Genomic DNA, 18,100 nt, shown 5'->3' with positions numbered 1-18,100 from the left:
AAGAAACAGTTTCCCCCACTCTCTTTCCCATCAGGAAGCTTCCATAAGCCTCTTATCCTTATCCTTCAGAAAATGACAGAATAAAAACCACAATCACAGAAAACTATTCAAACTGATCACAAGGCCCAGAGCCTTGTCTGCTTAATAAAACTATGAGCCATGCTGTGTAGGGTGACCCAAGATGGTCAGGTCATGGTGGGAGGTCTGACAACATGTGGTCAACTGGAGAAGGGAATGACAAGCCACTTCAGTATTCTTGCCTTGAGAACCCCATGAACAGTATGAAAAGGAAAAAAAAAAAAAAGATATGACAATGAAAGATGAACTTGCCAGGATGATAGGTGCCCAGTATGCTACTGGAGAAGAGTGGAGAAATAACTCCAGAAAGAATAAAGAGATGGAGCGAAACCAAAAACAATGCCTAGCTGATGTGGATATGACTAGCAATGGAAGTAAAGTCTGATGCTGTAAAGAACAATATTGCATAGTAGCCTGGAATGTTAGGTGCATAAATCAAGGTAAATTGGAAGTGGCTAAACAGGAGATGACAAGAGTGAAGACTGACATTTTAGGAATCAGAAAACTAAAATTGACTGGAATGGGTGAATTTAACCCAGATGACCATTATATCTACTACTGTGGGCAAGAATCCCTTGGAAGAAATAGAATACCCATCATAGTCAACAAAACAGTTCAAAATGCAGTACTTGGATACAATTTCAAAAATGACAGAATGATCTTTGTTCATTTCCAAGGCAAACAATTCAGTATCGCAGTAATCCAAGTCTATGCCCCAACCAGTAATGCTGAAGAAGCTGAATGGTTCTATGAAGATCTACAAGACCCTCTAGAACTAATACCAACCCCCCTCAAAAAAAAAAAAAAAAGATGTCCTTTACATTATAGGAGACTGTAATGCAAAAGTAGTAAGTCAAGTGATACCTGGAGTATCAGGCAAATTTGGCCTTGGAGTACAGAATGAAGCAGGGCAAAGGCTAACAGAGTTTTGCCAAGAGAATGCATTGGTCATAGCAAACACCCATTTCCACAGATACAAGAAAAGACTACATATGGACATCACCAGATGGTCAATACAAAAATCTGATTGATTATATTCTTTGCAGCCAAAGATGGAGAAGCTCTAAACAGAGAAAAACAAGACTGAGAACTGACTGTGGCTCAGATCATGAACTGCTTATTGCCAAATTCAGACTTAAATTGAAGAAAGTGAGGAAAACCACTGACCATTTAGGTATCACCTAAATAAGATCCCTTACAATTGTACAGTGGAAGATTCAAGGGATTAGATCTGATAAAGTGCCTGATGAGCTATTGATGGAGGTTCATACATTGTACAGGAGGTGGTGATCAAGACCATCCATGTGAAAAAGAAATGCTAAAAGGCAAAAAGGTAGTCTGAAGAGGCCTTCCAAAAAGCTAAGAAGAGAAGAATCTAAAGGCAAATGAAAAAAGGAAAGATATAAGCATCTGAAGGCAGAATTCCAAAAGAATAGCAAGGAGGGATATGAAAGCCTTCCTTAGTGATCAATGCAAAGAAATAGAGGAAAACAATAGAATGGGAAAGACTAGAGATTTCTTCAAGAAAATTAGAGATACCAAGGGAACACTTCATGCAAAGATGGGCTTGATAAAGGACAGAAATGGTAGGGACCTAACAGAAGCAGAAGATATTAAGAAGAGGTGGCAAAAATACACAGAAGAACTGTACAAAAAAGATCTTAATGACCTAGATAGCCACAACGTTGTGATGACTCACCTAGAGCCAGACATCCTCAAATATGAAGTCAAATGAGCCTTAGGAAGCATCACTATGAACAAAGCTAGTGGAGGTGATGGAATTCCAGTTGAGCTATTTTTTTGTAACTTTATAGACTTTAATGTTGCAAGAGCATCTCATCCATTTATGAAAAGCATTTCTCCATCAAGTTCACCCAAGAAATATTGTCTAAGCTAAAGAAATCATAGACAAAACATTTTATCAGAGGAAAGCATAGATAACAAAAATTGCTTATCACAGGAAACTAAGATCTAATTTCTTTAATAGTTCTAGTTTCATAGATCTTTATATGTTATGCCAATATGTACCAGAGTTTAATGACAGAAAAGGCAACAATTTTTAAATTGGTTGCATACATTTCTTTACAACTTTTTAGTGAAAGACAACTTATTAAAACAGAAGAACCACAAGATGAAAATGATCAACAGAAAAATCAAACATCTCAGAACCAAAAGACCGCAAAACCTCAAACATAATTTAGAAATGAGTGTGGCAGAAAGATATGTAGCAGACCTGCATTCCATTACCCCAGGTTATTTCAGTTCACAATTTTAAATAAATTTTTGTAGAGCATGAAATTAAAAATCATTTTTGGTGTAGGTGTAAACTCTGTGATTAATCACATGGCTATGCTGACTCAACACTATCTTTGAAGATGGTCCATTGAAAGAGAGACAAAACAGGTTCATTCCATAAGTTTCATTCAACTTTACTTAGGATTGGATACACATGAAATATGCTTTTAATGCATAAAATCACAGTGGATAACAGCAAAGGACTGGGGGTGGGTGAGTAAGGAGAATCTGATCATTCATATTGTGATTATTCTGCACATTTATGAAAAACACTTCACACTTCCTCAAACCTCAAGACTTCCCTTTTTAAAGAACCAAAATAAACCCAAGACACCTCGCGGACTGTTCCCCACCCCTAAAAGAACTGGATACTCTTTCCACATAAAACTAAAATAATAGTATGGCAGCAAAAGATTCTGATAGCAATGAAGTCTGTAAACTGTATCTCAGTCTCTCTTTCTTACTCCCAAAGTGCAAGATGCTAGGTTGCGGTTCTCTCTCAGTAGTGCTTCTCCTGTAAGTAATCCTTCATTTTGTTGGACAGAGGCAGTGTCAGGATCAGGTCTATCCAGGTGTACTGGCCGATGACGAATCGGCACCAGTACTGCAGTGAGCGCACCTGCAGGAAGCGTGACACCAGGTTGCTGAGCCGAGCACTGGGTAGGCGGCGCAGCCTGGCAGGCGGGAGCCTATCAGAAGGCCCTGTTCTCCCAGTCCCTAATGGAGTGCTCAATCAGGTCCACGATGGACGTGTGTCCCTCTATGTCCGAGCTGTTCACAGAAGCTAAACCTGCCGTTGGAGTGTTCCATTATGGTGTGGAGGGTCCTGCGGTGGGTGCGGAAGCTCATGCTGAGCACGTGGTGGTCGTCGGAGCTCTCCCTCACCAGGAAGGAGCCATCAGGTGTGTTGACCAGCTTGCCCACCACCTCCCAGCTTGTGATTGGTCTCCAGTACCAGCCCTGCTTGGCCAGCTTCTTGAGCTCCTCCGTCAGGCTGGTCATCACCATGGGGCTACTGCTTTTCATCCAGTCATATACCCTGGCCACCCTGGGGGCCGAGCTGGGATCGAAATTCAAGTGGCTGCACATGCTCTCAGCCACGTGGGCATCCGGGAAGGTCAGCTTGGTAAAGTTCCTTTGTCTCAGATCAGTCTGCAGGGGAGGTAGTAGTGGGGTGTGTGTGTGTGTGTGTGTGTGTTTCTCTGGGCTGGGTTGGGGGCGGGGGGGGGGGGCGAGTGGGGGCAGTTTGGGCCCCCCTCAAGGTCTGCAGCAAGACCCCCGTGGTGCCCATCAGCAAGCTGCCCACCGGCTAGTGGATGAAGAGCTTGGGGGCCATGACAAGGTCCCGGTGGGCCGGATGCTTGTAGTCCTCATGCTGGTAGTAGGGGAAGGGGTCCCTGGCCGCCGGGGGTGGGGCGGCAGAGACCTCCAATGGGGAGGAGCCATCCAAAGGCACAGTGTACTGGATGTGGTCCCGAGCCACCAGTCCAAGGATGACTGGCACGTGTTTACCTAGGCAGAGGCACAGGTCCCCGGAATGGGACACAGAGCTCCCAAGTGGGTCCAGAAGCTCCGGACACACAGGGTCGGCCTGGCGGAGGTCACTGAATTCCTTGTGCAGGCCGTTGAGAGCCAACCCAGGCCAGGCAAGTGCACCGGCACCTTGACCTGCAACTCCATCCGGATGCACATTTCCTCCGTGGAAGTGGGGCGCAACCGCCAGGGCATGGGGCTGTAGTGATGGCTGCACAGCAATATGGAGTGCATGGGCTTCAGCGACTGCACATCCTTGAACACCAGGGGCGCCGACAACAACGAGAACCTATCCTTGTCCACTGAGCTCCCCAGCGCCATGCCACCCTTGCCCTTGGCCTCTGCTTGGCGCTCAGCAGTCTTTTCAGTGTGCCCATGAGGCTCTCGCTCTTGGGTCGATTCTTGCCCATTTCATCTTCACTGGAGATCACAGCCAGCCATCTCCTTCCGGTAGCAGCTCCCAAACAAGGACTCCTCTTTCCTAAAGTTGCTGGCTAGTTCTGGCTGTTGTACAACCATGAATTCTGAATCTTCTTTGCTCTTACTCAAGCTGAAAGATTTCCGGAAGATCTTAAGACTGATTTTCTTCATTCTGACTAGTTACCTGATCTGAGGGGCTCAATTTCTCTCTGGGATATTATCATCGAACACCTGGGTAGGCTGCAGGGAAGGCTGCATCCATGGGTTCTTCCAGCTTCATTTCCTCTTTGGAAGTCACTGTCTGGAGCCAGACTGCTCTGGCTCACCTGAATCCCAGCTCCATCTTCTTCAGTTGTGTGATCTTAGAGGTATCGGTGTCCATCACCCAAGTTAGTGGCGAGGTTTCAACGTGTTCATAAAAGTGATGTCCTTAAAAATGCCACCCAGATAAAGCTACACAGGTGCTTGTGGCTAAAGGTGGGAGGAACAACAGTAATACCCACTCTGTATGAGTGGGGAAGTTGAGGCAGAGATAACAGCACTCGCCTACTCCCCTGATTCTGCAAGATGATCTGCTTAATCTAAACTATGGGAGACTTCTGCTGCATAAGTCATTCTGGTAAAAATGTGGAATTAATCTGGTGAAAGATTTCAGGACAGCATGGTGACTACTGCAGTGGTTTACTGATGCTCAGACGGCTTCGGCTCCCAGGCCTTCAGAGATGTGATCTCTTCTTTGTTCCTTGTTCTCTACTACTCAATATTTGGCTCCCAAGGACAATGGAATAGCCACCGATCCCCAAACATAGCCTCCAAATGTGATGTTCCAGCTGCAGCCTCTCTGCTTCCTTGCCCAGCACCGACATGACTGCCATGCTCTGTCCTCCTCTCCTCATCTGCTCCTCCCACCGCCTTCCTCCTTCTTCTCCTCCTCTTCCTCCAGGAAGGGCACCATGGCTGCCTGCCTGAGAAGAACCACAGCCAAGGAACTGAGCAGGATGCCCTGCACCCACTACTCAGCCAGTGGCACAGGCGGGCATCTGCTGAGTTAATTCAAATCCTAAAAGATGATGCTGTGAAAGTGCTGCACTCAATAGTCCAGAAGATTTGGAAAACTCAGCAGTGGCCACAGAGCTGGAAAGTGTCAGTTTTCACTCCAATTCCAAAGAAGGGCAATGCACAAGAATGTTCAAATTATCCCACAATTGCACTCATCTCAGCATTGGAGAAGGAAATGGCAGCCTAGTCCAGTGTTCTTGCCTGGAGAATCCCAGGGATGGGGGAGCCTGATGGGCTGCCATCTATGGGGTCACACAGAGTAGGGCAAGACTGAAGTGACTTAGCAGCAGCAGCAGCAGCACATGCTAGCAAAGTAATCCTCAAAATTCTCCAAGCCAGGCTTCAACAATAGTGAACCATGAAATTCTAGATGTTCAAGCTGGATTTAGAAAAGGCAAAGGAACCAGAGATCAAATTGCCAAAGTCTTTTGGATCACTGAAAGAGCAAGAGAGTTCAGAAAAATATCTACTTCTGCTTTATTGACTCCACCAAAGCCTTTGACTGTGTGGATCACAACAAACTCTGGAAAATACTTCAAGAGATGGGAATACTAGAACACCGTACCTGTCACCTGATAAATCTGTATGCAGATCAAGAAGCAAGAATTAGAACTGGACATGTAACAACAAACTGTTTCCAAATTGTAAATAAATAACCTCAGATATGTGGATGACACCACCCTTATGGCAGAAAGTGAATAACTAAAGAACCTCTTGACGAAAGTGAAAGAGCAGGGTGAAAAATTTGGCTTATAACTCAACATTCAGAAAGCTAAGATCATGGCATCTGGTCCCATCACTTCATTGCAAATAGATGGGGAAACGATGGAAGCAGTGACAGAATTTATTTTGGGGAGCTCCAAGATCACTGCAGATGGTGACTGCAGCCATAAAATTAAAAGATGTTTGCTCCTGGGAAGAAAAGTTATGATCAACCTGGACGGCATATTAAAAAGCAGAGACATTTCTTTTCCAACAAATGTCCCTCTAGTCAAAGCTATGGTTTTTCCAGCAGTCATGTATGGATGTGAGAGTTGGACTGTAAATAAAGCTGAGTGCCAAGGAATTGATGCTTTTGAACTGTGGTGCTGGAGAAGACTCTTGAGAGTCCCTTGGATTGCAAGAACAAGCTAGTCAATCTTAAAGGAAATCACTCTTGAATATTCATTGGAAGGACTGATGCTGAAGCTGAAGCTCCAGCACTTTGGCCACTTAATGTGAAGAACTGACATATTTGAAAAGACTCTTTTGCATTTATTTCTGCCCTAATTTTTAAGATTTCTTTCCTTCTACTAACTCTGGGGTTCTCCAACTCTTCCTTTTCTAGTTGCTTTAGTTGTAGAGTTAGGTTATTTATTTGACTTTTTTCTTGTTTCTTGAGGTATGCCTGTATTGCTATGAACTTTCCTCATAGCACTGCTTTTATAGTGTCCCACAGGTTTTGGGTTGTTGTGTTTTCATTTTCATTAGTTTCTATGCATATTTTGATTTCTTTTTTGATTTCTTCTGTGATTTGTTGGTTATTCAGAAGTGTGTTGTTCAACCTCCATATGTTGGAATTTTTAATAGTTGTTCTCCTGTAATTGAGATCTAATCTTAATGCATTATGGTCAGAAAAGATGCTTGGAATGATTTTGATTTTTTGAATTTATCAAGTTTAGATTTATGGCCCAGGATGTGATCTATCCTGGAGAAGGTTCCATGAGCACTTGAAAAAAGGTGAAATTCGTTGTTTTGGGGTGAAATGTCCTATAGATATCAATTAGGTCTAACTGATCTAATGTATCATTTAAAGTTTGCGTTTCTTTGTTAATTTTCTGTTTAGTTGATCTGTCCATAGGTGTGAGTGGGGTATTAAAGTCTCCCACTATTATTGTGTTATTGTTGATTTCCCCTTTCATACTTGTTAGCATTTGTCTTACATATTGTGGTGCTCCTATATTGGGTGCATATATATTTATAATTGTTATATCTTCTTCTTGGATTGTTCCTTTGATCATTATGTAGTGGCCTTCTTTGTCTCTTTTCACAGCCTTTGTTTTAAAGTCTATTTTATCGGATATGAGTATGGCCACTCCTGCTTTCTTTTGGTCTCTATTCGCGTGGTATATCTTTTTCCAGCCCTTCACTTTCAGTCTGTATGTGTCCCTTGTTTTGAGGTGGGTCTCTTGTAAGCAGCATATAGAGGGGTCTTGTTTTTGTATCCATTCGGCCAGTCTTTGTCTTTTGGTTGGGGCGTTCAACCCATTTACGTTTAAGGTAATTATTGATAAGTATGATCCCGTTGCCATTTACTTTATTGTTTTGGGTGGAGAAAAGGGAACCCTCCTACACTGTTGGTGGGAATGCAAACTAGTACAGCCACTATGGAGAACAGTGTGGAGATTCCTTAAAAAATTGCAAATAGAACTACCTTATGACCCAGCAATCCCACTTCTGGGCATACACACCGAGGAAACCAGAATTGAAAGAGACACATGTACCCCAATGTTCATCGCAGCACTGTTTATAATAGCCAGGACATGGAAACAACCTAGATGTCCATCAGCAGATGAATGGATAAGAAAGCTGTGGTACATATACACAATGGAGTATTACTCAGCCGTTAGAAAGAATTCATTTGAATCAGTTCTGATGAGATGGATGAAACTGGAGCCGATTATACAGAGTGAAGTAAGCCAGAAAGAAAAACACCAATACAGTATACTAACACATATATATGGAATTTAGGAAGATGGCAATGACGACCCTGTATGCAAGACAGGGAAAGAGACACAGATGTGTATAACGGACTTTTGGACTCAGAGGGAGAGGGAGAGGGTGGGATGATTTGGGAGAATGACATTCTAACATGTATACTATCATGTGAATTGAATCGCCAGTCTATGTCTGACGCAGGATGCAGCATGCTTGGGGCTGGTGCATGGGGATGACCCAGAAAGATGTTATGGGGAGGGAGGTGGGAGGGGGTTCATGTTTGGGAATGCATGTAAGAATTAAAGATTTTAAAATTTAAAAAATTAAAAAAAATAAAAATAAAAATAAAATATTATACAAATTGAAATAAAAAAAAAAGAAAAGACTCTGATGCTGGGAAAGATTGAAGGCAGGAGGAGAAGGGGACAACAAAGGATGAGATGGCTGGATTGCATCTTCGACTCGATGGACATGAGTTTGAGTATGTTTTGGGAGTTGGTGATGGACAAGAAAGCCTGCTGTGCTGCAGTCTATGAAGTCACAATGAGTCGGACAGGACTGAGTGACTGAACTGCACTGATATGCATTTTTGAAAGTGAAATAAATATCTAAATTATCACCTGCTTTCTCAATGGCTTTCTGTCTGTGCTCTCTCAGAGGAGGAGAGATAATATCTATTTTATTTTAAATTATATTCTATTGCAGGTATTTGTTTCCATACCAGTCTTTCAGCCTATAATCTCTTGAAAGGACCTAGACTTATTACTGTAGACTCTCTTTCCAGAAGTGTGACTAACACATTTCCATTCCTCATTAAATGTAGGAGACAGAAAGAAAGAGACAGACAGACAGAGATAAAGAGATATAAATAAATTAAGTCTATAAAATGAAATAATAAATGTCTCCAGGAAGTTACATAGACCAAAATTCATTTAATTTTTTATTTAAAAATGTTTTCATTGACTCTTCTAATTTAAATTTCATAAGAACCTTACTCCTTTTTTCTTCATGAAAAGTCAAGACATGAGGATTTACAAAATGTTTCAAAACAGTCCCTTTCTGGTTGAGAATATTTTTACTTAAATTTTGGGTTTCCCTGGGTGCCTAGCTGGCAATGAATCTGTCTGCATTGTGGGAAACCTAGGTTCATCCCTGGATTGGAAAGATCCCCTGGAAAAGGGAACAGCTACCCACTTCAGTATTCTGGCCTAGAGAATTCCATGGACTGTATAATCCATGGGGTCACAAATTGTTGGACATGACTGAGTGACTTGAACATTCACTTTCACATGACTCTAAAAAGTTTTCCCTTTAAACACTTATGTCACCAATTGTGTGGGTTTGCCTTATACCATCTAATAATCTACCTCTTCATATACCAACTAGTGTCCTACACTTTAATTCATATGTGACCCTAACTACTCAGTTATTGGAGACCCCAGAGGCTAAGAGCTTAGTCTCACAAAACTATACCCACTCCAGACACTGATCATAATTACCAGCTACCTGTATTTTTGACTGTAAAGTCAGAATGTTCTCACAACCCCCTCCTCAGGTTCAGTACTTTGCTAGAACAGCTCACAGAAAATCTGGGAATCACTTTACTCAGTAGTATGTTATAAAGGATACAACTCATAAACAGCCAGATGGAAGAGATGCATGAGTGAGTACAGTGGGAAAGTGCAAGGAGCAGAACTTCCATGCTCTCTCTCGAGGCACACCACCCTCCCAGCACTTTATTGTGTTCACTCATCTGGCCTTGGTTCATTAGTTCAGAGACTATCCAAACCTTGATGTTTAAGAATTTTTAAGTAGGCAATTTTATGTAGGCATGACTACACTGGTATAATTAATTTAATGATTCAGTTCAGTTCAGTCTCTCATTGTGTCCAATTCTTTGAGACCCCATGGACTGCAGCACACCAGGCCTCCCTGTCTATCACCAACTCTCAGAGTTTACTCGAACTCATGTCCATTGAGTCAGTGATGCCATCTAACCATCTCACCCTCTGTCATCCCCTTCTCCTCCCACCTTCAATTTTTCTCGCATCAGGGTCTTTTCAAATGAGTCAGTTCTTTGTATCAGGTAGCCAAAGTTGGAGTTTCAGCTTCAGCATCAGTCTTTGCAATGAATATTCAGGACTGATTTCCTTTAGGATTGACTGGTTTGATCTCACAGTCCAAGGGACTCTCAGTCTTCTCCAACACCATAGTTCCAAAGCATCAATTCTTTGGAACTCAGCTTTCTTTATTGTCCAACTCTCACATCCACACATGACTATTGGAAAAAACATAGCTTTGACTAGATGGACCTTTGTTGGCAAAATAATGTCTCTGCTTTTTAATATACTGTCTAGGTTTGTCATAGTTTTTTCTTCCAAGGAGCTAGTGTCTCAATTTCATGGTTGCAGTCACCATCTGCAGTGATTTTGGAGCCCCCCAAAATAAAGTCTCTCACTATTTCCATCATTTCCCCATCTATTTGCAATGAAGTGATGGGACCGGATGCCATGATCTTTGTTTTCTGAATGTTGAGTTATAAACGATTTTTACTCTCTCTTCTTTCATTTTAATCAAGAGGTTCTTTATTTCTTCTTTGATTTCTGCCATAAGGCTGGTGCCATCTGCATATCTGAGGTCATTTCTCCCAGAAATCTTGATTCCAACTTGTGCTTCATCCAGCCTGGCATTTCTCATGATGTACTCCATATATAAGTTAAATAAACAGGGTGACGGTATACAGTCTTGACATACTCCTTTCCCAATTTGGAACTAGTCTGTTGCTCCATGTCCATTTCTAACTCTTGCTTCTTGATCTGTATACAGGTTTCTCAGGAGACAGATCAGGTGGTCTGGTATTCGCATCTCTTGAAGTATTTTTCACAGTTTGTAGTTTATCCACACAAAGGCTTTGGTGGAGTCAAACACAGTCAAAGGCTTTGGTGGAGTCAATGAAGCAAAAGTAGATGTTTTTCTGGAATTCTTTTGCGTTTTCAATGATCCAATGGATTTTGGAAGTTATCTCTGGTTCCCCTGCCTTTTCTAAATCCACCGTTAATATTAGAAGTTCACAGTTCATTTACTGTTGAAGCCTGGCTTGGAGAATTTTGAGCATTACCTTGCTAGCATGTGAGATGAGTACAATTGTGTGGTAGTTTGAACATTCTTTGGCTTTGCCTTTCTTTGGGATTGGAATGAAAACTGACCTTTTCCAGTCCTGTTTCCACTGCTGAGTTTTCCAAATTTGCTGGCATATTCAGTGCAGGACCTTCACAGCATCATCTTTTAGGATTTGAAATAGCTCAACTGGAATTCCGTCACCTCCACTGGCTTTATTCATAGTGATACTTCCTAACGCCCACTTGACATCACATTCCAGGATGTCTGGCTCTAGGTGAGTGATCACTCCACTGTGGTTACCTGTTGGGGTCCTTTAATGGACCGGAATCTGGTGGTCCTGAGTCGACAATAAGAAAGTGAAAGAAAGAAAGAGGCTAATACTCCCTGGGTTACTCAGAAAACCAATAAAGCCCTTGGACAGAACTTGTATTACTCACGTAGGTGCAGGGTGCCCTCTCAAGTAGTCTTGGAAGCCCAAGCAGGAAAATGAGCTTGGTAGGCCTCCGTGCTCCATGGAATCAGCCAGAAAGAGAGAGAGAGAAAGAAAGAAGGACACAGGGACAGAAGTCTCTGGTGGAACAAGGGTGCTTTATTGAATTCTGTGTGAGTAATATACACCGTATTACAAGGTAGCTTCTTCAGATAAAGATCAAGGTGAAGTGAAGTGAAATCGCTCAGTTGTGTCGGACACTTTGCGACCCCATGGACCCTCCGTCCATGGGATTCTCCAGGCAAGAATACTGGAGTGAGTTGCCATTTCCTTCTCCAGGGGATCAAAAGACCAGACTTTATAAGTTACCAAGGAAACAAGGAGGAACAGAGGCCATAAGGCCAAAAGGTAATCTATATCAAAAGAGGGTCATAAATAATCCCTTTCACCATATGGAAAAGCTAATGAAGGAAATCCTATGCAAGAATGCCATCTTTGACCTCAGTCCTGGGATTGGCTTGCCACTCCACTTGCTCTTATCAAGAACTGATAAGGAACAGAGGTCTCAAGAGACATAAGAAAGAGCACCCAGGAATCCTACTGTTAAATATTCCCTGACAGTTATCGGTGTCATGAAGATCTTTTTTGTACAGTTCTTCTGTGTATTGCTGCCACCTCTTCTTAGTATCTTCTGCTTCTGTTAGGTCCATACCATTTCTATCCTTTACTATGCCCATCTTTACATGAAATATTCCCTTGGTATCTCTAATATTCTTAAAGAGATCTCTAGTCTTTCCCAGTCTATTGTTTCCCTCAATTTCTTTGCATTGTTCACTTAAGAAGGCTTTCTTATCTCTCCTTGCTATTCTTTGGAACTCTGCATTCAAATGGGTATATCTTTCCTTTTTTCTTTTGCCTGTTGCATCTTCTTTTCTCGGCTATTTGTAATGCCTCCTCAGAAAACCATTTTTTTTTCATTTGTTTTTCTCAGAGATGGTCTTGATCACTGCCTCCTGTACAATGTCATGAACCTCGGTCCATAGCTCTTCAGGCACTCTGTCTATCAAATCTAATCCCTTGAATTAGATTTTATGATCATACACTTCCACTGTATAATCATAAGGGATTTGATTTAGATTTAGGTGATACCTAAATGGTCTAGTAGTTTTCCCTACTTTCTTCAGTTAAGTTTGAATTTGGCAATAAGATTGTCATGATCTGAACCACCATCTGCTCCTGGTCTAGTTTTTGCTGACTGTATATAGCCTCTACATCTTTGGCTGAAATGAATATAATCCATCTGATTTTGGTATTGACTATCTGCTGATGTCTATGTGTAGTCTTCTCTTGTGTTGATGGAAGAGGGTGTTTGCTATGACCAGTGCATTCTCTTGCTAAAACTCTGTTAGCCTTTGACCTTCTTATTATGTACTCCAAGGCCAAATTTGCTTATTACTCCAGGTATCTCTTGACTTACTTTTTTTGCATTCCAGTCCCTTATAGTGAAAAGAACATCTTTTTGGGGTGTTAGTTCTAGAATATCTGGTAGGTCTTCACAGAACAATTAAACTTCAGCTTCTTCGCATTACTGGTCAGGGGCAACAACTTGGATTGCTATGATATTGAATGGTTTGCACTGGAAATGAACAAAGATCATTCTGTCATTTTTGAGATTGCATCCATGTACCACATTTCTTGGAGAAGGCAATGGCACCCCACTCCAATACTCTTGACTGGAAAATCTCATGGATGGAGGAGCCTGGTCAGCTGCAGTCCATGGAGTTGCTAAGAGTTGGACACGACTGAGTGACTTCACTTTCATTTTTTGCTTTCATGCATTAGAGAAGGAAATGGTAATCCACTCCATTGTTCTTCCTTGGAGACTCCCAGAGATGGAGAAGCCTGGTGGGCTGCCGTCTATGGGGTCGCACAGAGTTGGACATGACTGAAGCAACTTAGTAGACTTAACAGACCACATTTCAGAATCTCTTGTTGACTATGATGGCTACTCCATTTCGCCTATGGGATTCTTGCCCACAGTAGTAGATATAATGGTCATCTGAGTTAAATTCACCCATTCCAGTTCACTTTAGTTTTCTGATTCCTAAAATGTCAATGTTCATTCTTGCCATCTCCTGTTTGACCACTTCTGATTTCCCTTGATTATTGGACCTAACATTGGAGGTTCCTATGCAATATTGCTCTTTACAACAATTTAATAATTGGCCATTGGCAATTGAACTCAGTTTTTGCCTCCCCTTCACTCTCTGAAGGTCTAGGTGGTGGAGCTGAAAGTTCCAATCCTCTAGTTAAATGGTTGATTCCTATTACAATGCTCATCCTGAAGCTATCTATAAACCCATCTGGAGTCACCTATGATTAGCATAAACCAGATGTGATTGAGAGGGGCTTATTAGGAATAATGTTCTCATATATATATATATATATATATATATATATATATATATATGTATGTATGTATGTATGTATGTATGTATCTCACCGACTCAATGGACGTGAGTTTGAGTGAACCCTGGGAGTTGGTGATGGACAGGGAGACCTGGCCTGCTGTAATTCATGGGATCTCAAAGAGTTGGACATGACTGAGTGACTGAACTGAACTGAACTGATGTTCTTATATGATGTTCATATATATATATATACATATATATATATATATATATATATGCTTATATGATGTTGGTTTAGGCTACTATGATTCAAAGTTAATGATATTTACTTCAGTTATTTTGACATCCAAATCAATTTCCAAATTCTCAGTTGTGAACAGCAATGATAGCAGCAGCAGAGGCTGTTTTGTGTAGCTCTTGTGATGGGTTGCCTCTTGTGTGTTAAGCCCTAGCTCTACAGCCATAAATTAAAACAGTGATAACATTACTGCACAGTCCTTCAGACCCCCTCCATTAGGGGAAAATAGGACAAAAAAGGACAAGGGGAAGGGGAAGGAGAGCATCTCTGTCTATTTTGCTTATGGGTTTATGTCTGCTGACAGATCACAAGGCAAAGAGTGAAGAAGTTGTGCTTTAGTAAGCCCAAGGGTCTTTTTTTTTTTTCCTTCTATTTTTCTTTTGTGAAATAAATTGTTTCTGTATATGCTTTGTACTGTAATGGTTGCTGTGTTCAGAAAACAGCAAAGTTCTTTGTTATGCAAAATTATTGAGGATTTATGTTTACAAGCTATTGCCTGCTTCTCACAAATTGACACAAATAAAGAAGGTGGGATTTCCTTAAAGTTCTACAGGAATTTAAATGAACACATTCATAGATAATTTGTTCTGCAAATTTAAAGCATTTCCAAAATAAACTCTTCTCAAATTTAACTTCTCTCTGCATAGAAACAGTTTTTATTTGTTTCACTAACAAATTCATGCATGTAAAAATCTGTTAGGTAGGAAAGTTATGCTTTTTTTCCCAAATTAATATTTTCTTCATAGAAAGAAACTTTTTCAGAAATACACTAATTCCATGCAACATAAACAGCTGTTAAATAGCTCGTGATTCTCAGAGGAAACATTACATTGATGAGTGAAGTGAAGTTGCTCAGTCATGTTCGACTCTTTGCGACCCCATGGACTGTAGCCTACCAGGCTCCTCTCTCCATGGGATTTTCCAGGCAATAGTACTGGAGTGGATTGCCATTTCCTTCTGCAGCAGATCTTCCCAACCCAGGGATTGAACCCAGGTCTCCCGCATTGTAGACAGACGCTTTACTCTCTGAGCCACTAGGGAAGTCCTTACATTGATGAGAGAACCACAATTAAATGCTTGCCCATTCATGTAGGGAGAAGACAATTGTAACTCACTCCAGTACTCTTGCCTGGAAAATCCCAGGGACTGGGGAGCCTGGTGGGCTGCTGTCTCTGGTGTCGCAGAGTTGGACACAACTGAAGTGACTTAGCAGCAGCAACAGCCATTCATGTAGGCAGCTGTTTGACCTGGATAATCACTGTTTCTCTTTATCTGGACTCCAGACCTCTCATCTTGAAAATCTGGGTGATTTCATTCAGTTCAGTTGCTCATTCGTGTCCAACACTCTGAGACCTCATGGAATGCAGCAAGCTAGGCTTCCCTGTCCATCACCACCTCCCAGAGCCTGCTCAAACTCATGTCCATTGAGTCGGTGATGTCATCCAACCATCTCATCCTCTGTTGTCCCCTTCTCCTGCCTTCAATCTCTCCCAGAACCAGGGTCTTTTCCAATTAGTCAATTCTCATCAGGTGGGCAAAGTCTTGGAGCTTCAGCTTCAGCATCAGTCCTTCCAATGAATATTCAGGACTGATTTCCTTTGGATTAACTGGTGTGATCTCCTTGCAGTCCAAAGGACTCTTAGGAGTCTTCCCAAAGACCCCAGTTCAAAAGCACCGTTCTTCGGTGCTGAGTTTTTTTTATAGTCCAACTCTCACATCCTTACATGACTACTGGAAAAACCATAGCCTTGGCTAGACAGACCTTTGTTGGAAAAGGAATGTCTCTGTTTCTTAATAGATGGTCCAGATTGGTCATAGCTTCTCATCCAAGGAGCAAGTGTCTTTTAATTTCATGGCTGCATTCACCATCTGCAGTCATTTTGGAGTCCCCCAAAATAAAGTCTGTCACTTTTTCCTTTGTTTCCCTATCTCTTTGCCATGAAGTGATGTGACTAGATGCCATAATCTTAATTTTTTGAATGTTTGAGATTTAAGCCAACTTTTTCCACTCTCCTCTTTCACTTTCATCAAGAGACTCTTTAATTCCTCTTCACTTTCTACCATAAAGATGGTATCATCTGCGTATCTGAGGTCGTTGATATGTCTCTTGGCAATCTTGATTCCAGCTTGTGTTTCATCTAGCCTGGCATTCTTCATGATGTATTATGCATATAAGTTAAATAAACAGGGTGACAGTATACAGTCTTGATATACTCCTTTCCCAATTTGGAACCAGTCTTTTATCCCATGTCCAATTCTAAGTCTTGCTTCTTGATCTTCTTACAGATTTCTCAGGAAGCAGGTATGGTGTTCTGGTATTCCCATCTCTTGAAAAATTTTCTGCAGTGTGTTGTGATCTGCACAGTCAAAAGATTTGGAGGAGTCAATGAAGCAAAAGTAGATGTTTTTCTGAAACTCTCTTGCTTTTTCAATGATCCAATGGATGTTGGCAATTTGATCTCTGGTTCCTCTGTCTTTTCTGAATCTACCTTGAACATCTAGAAGTTCACAGTTCAGGTACTGTTGAAGCCTGGCTTGGAGAATTTTGAGCATTACTTTACTAACGTGTAAGATGAGTGCAGTTGTTTGGTTTGAATTTTCTTTGGCTTTGCCTTTCTTTGGGATTGGAATGAAAACTGATATTTTCCAGTCCTGTGGCCACTGCTGAACTTTCCAAATTTGCTGGCATATTCTGTGCAGGACTTTCACAGCATCATCTTTCAGGATTTGACATAGCTCATCTGGAATTCCATCACCTTCATTAGCTTTATTCATAGTGATTCTTCCTAAGGCCCACTTGACTTCACATTCTAGGATGTCTGGCTCTAGGTGAGTCATCACATCATGTTTATCATGTTTATCCTTTTTTTTTTTAATAGTCTTCTGTGTGTTCCTGCCATCTCTTCTTAATATCTTCTGCTTCTGTTAGGTCCATATCATTTCTGTCCTTTATTGTGCCTATCTTTGGATAAAATGTTCCCGTGGTACCTCTGACTGAGTTATATCAAATGATCTTCCAAACATAAATACTATAGTTCTAATACTGAACATGGAACAACAGACTGGTTCCAAATAGGAAAAGGAGTATGTCAAGGCTGTATATTGTCACCCTGCTTATTTAACTTCTATGCAGAGTACATCATGAGAAATGCTGGACTGGAAGAAACACAAGCTGGAATCAAGATTGCCGGGAGAAATATCAATAACCTCAGATATACAGATGACACCACCCTTATGGCAGAAAGGGAAGAGGAACTCAAAAGCCTCTTGATGAAAGTGAAAGAGGAGAGTGAAAAAGTTGGCTTAAAGCTCAACATTCAGAAAACGAAGATCATGGCATCTTGTCCCATCACTTCATGGGAAATAGATGGGGAAACAGTGGAAACAGTGTCAGACTTTATTTTGGGGGGCTCCAAAATCACTGCAGATGGTAACTGCAGCCATGAAATTAAAAGACACTTACTCCTGGGAAGGAAAGTTATGACCAGCCTAGATAGTATATTGAAGAGCAGAGATATTACTTTGCCGACTAAGGTCCATCTAGTCAAGGCTATGATTTTTCCAGTACTCATGTATGGATGTGAGAGTTGGACTGTGAAGAAGACTGAGCGCTGAAGAATTGATGCTTTTGAACTGTGGTGTTGGAGAAGACACTTGAGAGTCCCTTGGACTGCAAGGAGATCCAACCAGTCCATTCTGAAGGAGATCAGCCCTGGGATTTCTTTGGAAGGAATGATGCTAAAAATGAAACTCCAGTAC

At 41.5% G+C, this 18,100-nt stretch overlaps 1 pseudogene; it reads right to left on the bottom strand.

The window, feature by feature from the left end:
• Window positions 1-2,872: 2,872 nt before the first annotated feature.
• Window positions 2,873-4,497, bottom strand: LOC101116805 (suppressor of cytokine signaling 6-like; annotated as a pseudogene).
• Window positions 4,498-18,100: the final 13,603 nt, after the last annotated feature.

The sequence above is a fragment of the Ovis aries genome, chromosome 2 (genome assembly GCF_016772045.2).
Source record: "Ovis aries strain OAR_USU_Benz2616 breed Rambouillet chromosome 2, ARS-UI_Ramb_v3.0, whole genome shotgun sequence".
Classification (NCBI taxonomy): Eukaryota; Metazoa; Chordata; class Mammalia; order Artiodactyla; family Bovidae; genus Ovis; species Ovis aries.
Note: the sequence above shows the minus strand (reverse complement) of the source record. Positions and strands in the feature narration are given on the sequence as shown.